Source organism: Pteropus vampyrus, unplaced genomic scaffold (genome assembly GCF_000151845.1).
Source record: "Pteropus vampyrus isolate Shadow unplaced genomic scaffold, Pvam_2.0 Scaffold9, whole genome shotgun sequence".
Lineage (NCBI taxonomy): Eukaryota > Metazoa > Chordata > Mammalia > Chiroptera > Pteropodidae > Pteropus > Pteropus vampyrus.
The window spans coordinates 15626814-15636270 of record NW_011888790.1 but is presented as its reverse complement, the minus strand read 5'-3'; the positions used below and the strand labels follow the sequence as shown (position 1 = coordinate 15636270).

The window sequence follows — 9457 nt, the reverse complement described above, 5'->3', positions numbered from 1 at the left end:
TTGCAGCAATAAAGAAATTACATGTTAAGGTAGATCAGAGTGTTATTTGGCTGAACATGCTTTGGCCAGATCTCAAGCAAGCTATGCAATTAGTTAAATTAATGAATAAAGCCTATTTTTAATGAAAGGCATGTAAGTTTGGCAAAGTTAAAAATATAGCACATAACATATTTTCATACTTAAGAACAGTAGAATATATTATGCATTTGTTCATATTTTAAGAAAAGTTGTTTCATGACTCTACCACCTTCACCACAGATCATTGGCCCAATGCTAGACATCAGACTAAAGAGTTAGCAATCTGTGTAGGTGACGCAAAAGCCATCAAATTTACATAGATTTATATTGATCAATAGATCAATGAGATTCTCTTTCTCAGGAATTTTGAATGTACGACAGAGAGAGAGAGACAGCAGGTTTTAGAAAAGACAGAAAGGCAAAAATAAAAATTATATAAAGAAAAAAGAAGAGAAGATTGTTGATAATGGCTAGAGAGGAGTCAAGTCACCATTTTGATACAGGACTAGAGGAAAGGTGGAAGAGTAAAACTGTCGGATGAAGGAATGAAGACATTTATTATTAAGTACCAGGCACTGCTCTAAGTGCTCAAAAGGTAGTAACTCATTCATTATTCAAAAAAAAAAAAAAAGAGAGAGAGAGAGAGAGATACCATTTTTATTTGCATTTTACAGCAATTACAGTACCTGCCCAATATCTTAGAGCTGAGAATGGATTGAGGACATGGGCTCTAAGACAGACTTCCTAGGTTTGAACACTGGCTCTGTCATTATGAGGACCAAATGAGCTAATATTGGCAATTGCAACTAAAATATTGCCTGGCACTATATAAATACATAGCAATTATAAAAATATAAATAAATTTTTAAAATGTGAAGCCAGGCAGTCTAAATCTCTATTAGTCAGTGTTCTCTAGACAAACAAAACCAATAGGATATGTAGAGACATAAGGGGAGAGTTAGTACAGGAATCGGCTCATGATGGTATGGAGGCCAAGAAGTTCCACGATCTTCTGTTTGCAAGCTAGAGAACAAGGAAAACTGGTGGTACAATTCAGTCTAATTCCAAAGGCCCAGAGGGCTGCTGGTAAAAATCCCATAGTCTGAAGGCCCAAGAACCAGGAGCTCTAATGCCCAAGAGAAAAAGAAGATAGACATTCCAGCTCAAGGCAAGAGAAAATTTGTGCTTTCTTTACCTTTTTGTTCCATCCAGCCCCTCAAAAGCATGAAAGATACCTGCCCACATTGGTGAGGGAGGATCTTCTTTATTTCGTCTACTGATTCAAATGCTAATCTCTTTCAGAAACACTCTCACCAACACATCCAAAAATAATGTTTTACCAACTATATGAACATTCTTTAGCTCTGTCAAATCACCATATAAAATTAACCATCACAGAATCCATGGATATACTTTTAATCACTATGGCTGTGTTGTAGAGTGAGAGGAGAAATTGACAGCTGCTGTTTTGAGGAGACAGAATAATTATCTGTACTAGAACTGTGTGCATGATACCGGACAATGGTTTGCAGAACTCCAAGGGTTGGGCGAAGAGGCCACATAGGCTATAATACTCTCTTATGGGGCATAACAGCTTAAGTAGCAGCCCTTGGATTTATTTAGCATGTCAATTTAGATTCTAAATGAAGTCCCTATTCTGTGTCCCAATCAGATTGTGTAATGGTATTCCCATGAAGTTGACTTAAAGTGAAAAGTATGTTCCTCCTTGCATGAAGATTGATCCTTAAAAAGTGTTTAGGTAAACTGAGAATGGACTTCTTCCAAGTAACCCCAAAGAGTCATACTAACACAGGCTCATTGAAATAAAAGGTAAAATTACTTTATAGGGACAGTATCTTCATCCTTTGGGTTTGGACCTATTAACACCTGTTTATGTTAATGTGGTTAGTGCACATATTTGAATGCAGATATTCTCTAGAAATCTGTTATACACTTGAGTACATTTAATTAATGTCTGTAAACCATGGAGTTAAATAAAATCTGGCCATTATAAAATCTGGCTTTTTAATGAGAGAAAAAGAAGAAAAGCAGTTTGGCAGTTTCTGCAACCTAATATCTTAAAGTGTTTCTCTTAGCCATCAGATCTGCTTTGGGCTGATTTTGCATTAGTAAGAAAAGAAAACTTTCCAAAATTTATTCCTAAAGTTCATCTTTTATCTTTATGCTGGATGTATAGATGATTGTCTAGTGCACCAGATTCTACTGTTTTGTTATGTGGCAAATAATCAATATTGGTAAACAAAATTTTTTTAAAAGCCATGAAAATTATCAAAAACTTTGTGCACATCATATATCATAGGCTTAACAAGTGAAAATAGGTCCGGAATGTCTATTCTTTCAATCAAGACATATTCTGTAAGAATTATTTGGGTGGGAAAGGGCTTTAAAATTACTAATATACTTTTTTTAAAAAATCGTATTTATGAAGCACTACCCTTCAGCCTTATAATAATTAGTAGAAATACTTGAAATTAGAACTTTTGGATCTTAGAGTTTATATTTAAAAGTTTCTCAAATTAACAAATTATTACTAAGAAAATATAACTATTTCATAATGATTTTAGTACAGAGATAATAGCAGAAAAATTCTTAGGAATCTATAATATATATTTATAAGATAATAAGTAGTAAAAACATATATAAAATTAAAATTAAAAATAATTTCTCAAGTCTTTGCAAATACTTGGTTGGATTTAAGTATTGGATACAAAGGTTGGATTTAAATACAGGGGTCAGCATAATAGCCTCATTTTTCTCAATTATGTGAATAATTAGATAATAGAAAAAAATTGTTCTTGAATTGCTCAGACACTTGTGTCAAATTGTCCAAGATTAACAATATTATGTCTATAACAATTGGAATGAATTTGTGACAGTATGGCAAAAGTATTTTTTCTTCTATTTAACAATCCATATAGGTAGTTGCTCAGGTATCCAGCTGTAATGTATCTTAAACTCAAATCAGCAAGCCAGTGTGAGTGAAATTTCGCTCCCAGTCTCAAGCTATGCAAAAAAAGAATTATTTCTCTGTTTTCTGACATGACTGAGATAAGAGACGGATCAATTTCAATGACACTCTATTTAATTTTCATGTGTTTCTCAAGAGCTTGAAGCAGAATTAGGTATTCTTTTATCTACTGACAAATTTATGTATCCTTTCTTCTATACTAGTGGATTGTTCAGGCCTAAAAATAAATCATTTATTTAATATGAAATTTAAAGAAAGATTATTTCTGCAGTTTCTTTTCTTTCCATTGATTTATTTGAAAACAAAACAAATGAAATGGTGCACACAATTAAGACTTTCAGAAAACATCCCCAATAAGAAATGTTTTATAAATATCAAGAATTCTATACAGAATATGAACATAATGAGATGTTATTTCTGAACATAAATTGGAAGAATGTAACCACGCACAGATTTTGTTTCTTTAAGATAGTCTCTTCTCTGATTTAAGCAGACTTTGTTTAGTATAATAGCATTGTGACTCACTGGCTTTTTCTGCCCTTATTCTTCTAACTTTATATACCTACTCCCTTAATCATTAAGCATTAGTACATAAAGTTCCAGCCAGTGTCAAATCTTTAAAGAATAAAGCCTCAGATCTATCAATCAAGAGAACAAAAAGTTTTGGTTAAACTAAGGATAACATCTTGGCTTCAGGTGTGTTTCAGCCAAAGACCCACTGAGGCAGAACAGCACCATCCATCATGGGACCAGAAAGGATAACACACCATGCCTCATTCCAGAACTGGACATGATAATCAATTACTCTAACCCCATACAATCAGTAGCACCTACTACCTCAACTCCTTTCGTTTCCATGACTAATGATTATTCTCCTATATAATCTTCCCCCTCAGGACACCTGGGGGGCCATGTCTTTGAGCGGTAGCTCACCCATGTCTCTGGAACTTGCAGCTCTCTGAAATAAACCTTTACTTTCTTTTATGCAAAATCTGTACATATCTCTTTGGACTTAGTCCCACACAGGCAGACGGACCCTTTCCCTCTGATAAAAAGAAGACAAATTATGAGACAGTATTGTAAATCTGCTGCTATCAATTTCACGGCTCAAATTTTGTTCTCTGTCTGAGTCAAATAAATCTAAAGTCAAAGCTGTATTAATCTTGAATCATTAAATATATCTGAACCAAACAGAAAGAAATTATCCTCATGATTAGTGGATATTTATTGCTGTTCAAAATGTTCATGTTCGCAAAATGTCCCTGGATTCAAATAGCCCATAATGTTTATTTATATTTTTGATTTACAGTATTAACACATAAAAACTATGGTCATGTTTTATTGATTGGTACGATAATTTTGTTGTGGCTGTATTGCCAATAATAGCCATTCTTGTCTTGGTAGCCTAGCTGCTAATGGCACATGATCAAGGATATCTTGGTGTGCACCAAATATCTCCATGGATGTTTTGGACAGAACCAAATGCCCTGCAAGGACTCTCACATATTAATCAGTATGAATTGATCTGTAAACAAATATTGTAAAATTATATGAATTTACAGGATTACAATAGCATAATTTAAGAAAGATTTATGTTTATTCCAATATCGTACAAAACTAATTTGCCATGTTTTAAACCTCAAATGCCCAATTATCAGGTTTTCACTGAACTTGAAGGGGAGTTCAATTGTTACTCATAATAGAAGTCATAATATTCTAAATACTAGGTAAATTTGGAGATATGTCAATCATGAGCAACTTAAAATAATTAGATTTTGGTCCTCAAACACTGTGTCAGGTCAATACTGGTATTAACTCTCAAGGTGGAAAAAAAAAATCTGCCAAAAGAATTGTTTGCCTAAAAACAAACACATATAAAACAGGAGGTTCTAAACAATTTTTTACTCAAATCAAGCTGAATTGAACCAGGAAAATGAATCACTTATTTCTGTGATAAGGCAAATGGTACAGCACTGTACTTTAGCTGGCCCATACCAGCTTGCGAGAACTGATTATTAAATGTTCATGAATTTTGCAAACTGAGTGTTAAACACAGCTATTAATAAAAAATAAATTATGTAAATATACTATTAAGTAAATTTTATATGTATTAAATACTCAAACCTCATCACTTCTTAATTATTTTAGTATATCTTACAATTACCTTGTTTTTGATATTATTTACCTCTTGGTTCTATATGGGGAAAATATATTATAGTATGCCACTGCATATCTCTTCCCAATTTTGTGTTCTTTGACATCATATTAGTAGCTTAAAGTCAGCCATTGCATGAATATTTACACCACAGTAATTGGTGAACACTACAAATCAAATCTTGATTGTTTTATTTATTATTTAAACTTAAATGATGGAGAAAATGTTAATAGGGCAAACAAAATATATCATGGCTATACTTGTTACATTGTGAATAGCACAGAATATTAAGGAAATGTTCTTCCAGTATTTGAAAACTATTCTATTTAGCAAGGAAGTTGGTTATATCATTGAGTGAAATTGCAACATATGTCTTTGTAGTTTTATTTTGTCTTATTCTTAAATGTAAATGAAAATATCAACCTTTAGTCATATTGAAAATAGAATCATTGATCAGTTGCAACTATAACTTACCTATGGATATATAAATTTGTTAAAAACCAAACAACATTATGTAAGAATCAATTAGCTTTATGAAACTTACAATAAGGATAATTGTATACTTTATTATTGTTTGTAAAGTGTGTGCTAATCTTTTATATCTGTAAAATTTATAAAAGACTTATGTATGTATAAATATATACTTTTTTATTTTACTTTAGAGAAATCAGTTGCTAAGCTTTGCCAGCAAACCAGAGATTTTGTGTCACTATCCTGGCCTAGCATAGTTTTTTAGTTTAGTTTGAATAGTTTTTTCAAAATGTGTTCTAGACCTGCATGGAACAGCTGAAATTGCTCAAAGTGGAGGTCATCTGACTTTTTTCTAACTGCTACAGAAATCCCTGGCTCTTTTCCAGTTAGGGAGAGTAATCTTCTCTGTCACAGCTGTACCCATGTTTGATTATATAGGAAAATTTATAGAAAATTGAGATGAACAAATGGCATCTAAGGTAATTGTTCTGATTAGATCATCTCTCCCAATACAAGGGATTAAGAAATTTCAAAGTCTATTAGAAAACCACAATATAGTCAAGTTCTTCCATCTTTTCTGCTCTGCCATTCTCATTATGTTGGTTTTTGTCTTTGAAATAGTTGAAGCAGTTCCAACCATCAAATCTTCACACTGAAACATGCAACAGCAGAACACAAATACTTTTCTTGCTTTGCTTTCTACAGGCAAGAAAAACTCTTCCAGTAAACTCTCAACAGACTTTCTCTTATTTTGCATTGTATCACATGTAAAGTCCTACTCAAGCACTGACAAGAACATCGAATTATCTTGACTGATTCTCTCTCTGTCTCATACTCCCCTGAAATACAAAGCATCCTGACACCTAAACAAAACTAAAGTTCTAAAAAGAAAGTAAAATTTGTAACCAAAAGTATCTTCTGTAGGTATACTCTCACTTTAAAAAAACTATTTCTGAGCTTTTGGGTGGAGGGCTGAGTTAGGATAAAAAAGAAGCTTTGGTAAGGAAAAATCTTATTTATTCAATTATTTAACTTTTTTTTTTTTTTTGAAGTATTTTTTACCTATCATAATCTGCCCAAGATTCTGGGAATACAAAGATAGAAGACCCAACTTGTACTTGAAGAACTCAATCTTTTTTACTAAACAGACAAGTAGGTAAATGAACAATTATAATACTCTAATAGATATGTCCTCTGCTAGGTCACTTCAATATTGTGAATTAAAACAAAAATTAACTCTGTGACATAGCAAACATGAATCAAAAATATCCCACATGAGTACATACATCCTGAGGGGTGAGCCCAAAAAGATGAGAACTCCAAATTAGGTTTAAATTCCTAATTCTTCTCATAACTTCTTATATAACATTGTGAAAATACTTTAAATGTTTGGTAACTCAGTTTCCTCATCTTTGAAAAGTGAATTGACAAACTAAATTAAATTTAGAGTAATATAAAAATATATACATAATATACACAATATAAAAAAATAATATACTTGTGGGGCCATGAAGAATGATAACTATTTTTCAAATAATGGAAGTAGGTTTTTTTGAGTCTCACCAATAGAAAATTTATGTAAATTTTAGAACAGAGAAATGTAACATGCTAAATACTTCAAGTGATGTGTGTGCAGTATGATATAGGAGCTCATTGGAAGCAAATACAGTTTTTAAAAATAGATGTTGGATGACAGTTCATAATCAATAATTTTAAAAAAATTATCTGTCTCTATGCTTAATTTAAGGAGAGGAAAGTGTGAATATGCTATGTCTGCTTCAATAAAATCACTGAATCATAAATTATAAAAATACTACAATTATAAAAATACTACAATACCTCTTCTAGGGATTCAGTACCAAGCACCACTACCTAAATCAGTCAAATCACAGAGCTGTCTATCAAATTTTAGTGATTTCCTTTGGGATTAAGAATTTACAGCAATTTAACAATCCTTGGTAACCTACATCGGTATTTGATCTGTCTTACTGAACATTTTCCCTATGTGTGAATTCTACCTTAACAAATAGAGTCCATTTCTTTCTTTAGCCCACACCTGGGAAGATGAAGAATGGGCGAGCAAGAGAATACCATAAATAGTTTTTTCATATTTAAAGAGAGTTATTGATTTACCCAATTTGATTCATCTTTCCAGAATAATGCCAACATCTCTGGATTATTAGCCTAAAAACAATTTTCCCACTCCTCCAATGGTGTTAAATGTTCTCTAGACTGTGTTTTATTTAATGAAATATATGATTAAACTGGGCTCAAAGTTCAAATAAAGGTCTCTTTTAGAGATCTTTAAGAAAAGTGTGCTTTATAAGGGAAAGTAGAAATACTAATTTTTTGGAAACTATTTAAATATATACACATGTTTGATATTAAAAGTTGTTTAGATGTTACTAGTGATTATTTTAAAATTCAAGATGGCATTTATAAAGTTATTCCTTTATTATAAAAATTCAAAGGATATTTGAGAGGTTGTGAACTTCTAAGGGTGAACCTGTGGGAAATCATTATTGTTAAAAAGATAGGTAGACATGAGTGATGGGAAATGAAGGCCCAACCCAGAGACCTCCCTTAGGACCTCCCTGAAACACCCACTTAATAGTTAAAAATTATCTTTCCAGTCTACGTCCATGCCACCCTGGACAAACCCGATCCCGTCTAATCTCGGAAGCCAAACAGGGTCAGGCCTGATTAGTACTTGGATGGGAGACCACCTAGAAAGACCAGGTGCTGTAGGAGTAAAAAATAAAAAAAATAAGGAATCGTAAGCTGACAAGTTCCTTGCAATCTGTGAGGTCAACCAAGGGTTGCCTCACCTAAAAAAAAAAAAGAAAAAGAAAAAGAAAATTACCTTTACATCCTGGAATACGAGGAAAAACTGCAAAAACAACCACTAGTTTAGTCCAGTCAAAAGCACATGCACAGTTAGTGACCTTCCTTCACCTAGCCTAATCATATCAGCATTATAATATCATACAGATGTCCGGAAGTTTATGAATGTAATTATAACAGACTGAATTCTGGGTAATCACATGCTCAGTAAACAGGTTATATAACAACAGAATGTCAATCAATATGAACTCACATGTCAATTATCTAACACCAGGCCCATAACCACCCATCATGGCCATAATATAAAGTATACTTTCCAAAATTAGTGGGGCTGCAGCCGTCTCTGGCATAGCCCGTTTCTCTCTTGAAACATACTTTAATAAATTTTACTTTCTCTAAACTTCATTGGTCTGTAATTCTTTACTGCGCGGAAAGAACTGAGCTCTCTCAGTGCCCCCTAGTGGCAACATCATTATGTGACTTAAATAATTGGTAATACCAAGTTTTAACTTCTTTGTGACCTGGTTTGAAGTATTGATACACTTAAGTTTGACTTGGCAAAACAATTTTTTATTCTCAATTCTGAATATTAGTCTGTTTCCAGTGAGTTTAATTTTCTGTGATGGATTTATTGGTTGAGTAAGAGAAGCAAACCTTTAAAAAGTTTCTAAAGAAGTTCTTTAGAAGTTATTCATCTATTTATACACAATTTTAAGTCAACAATCAAGTTGTTTTGTGGGAAATAATCTCAAACTATTTGAAAAGCAAATAGAGCAACAGTTTCACAAGACACCAGCTTCTGATAATATTAAAGCACAGTTCAGTGATTGCATTCTATGAATATAAAGGGAACCAAAATTTTGCCGCCCTGGAGCTGCTTTTTAGGATATTGATTCTAAGCTGTTTATTAAGAAGCAAGCTTCCAAAAGAACTTTTGGCCCTTTCCCCTTTTCCTGCCCAAGAGATTCAGATAGAGAAAT

General features: G+C 32.7%; 1 pseudogene; it reads left to right on the top strand.

The window, feature by feature from the left end:
* The first annotated feature begins 8265 nt into the window (after positions 1-8265).
* LOC111730049 lies at positions 8266-8384 on the top strand (annotated as a pseudogene).
* The last annotated feature ends 1073 nt before the right edge of the window (positions 8385-9457 follow it).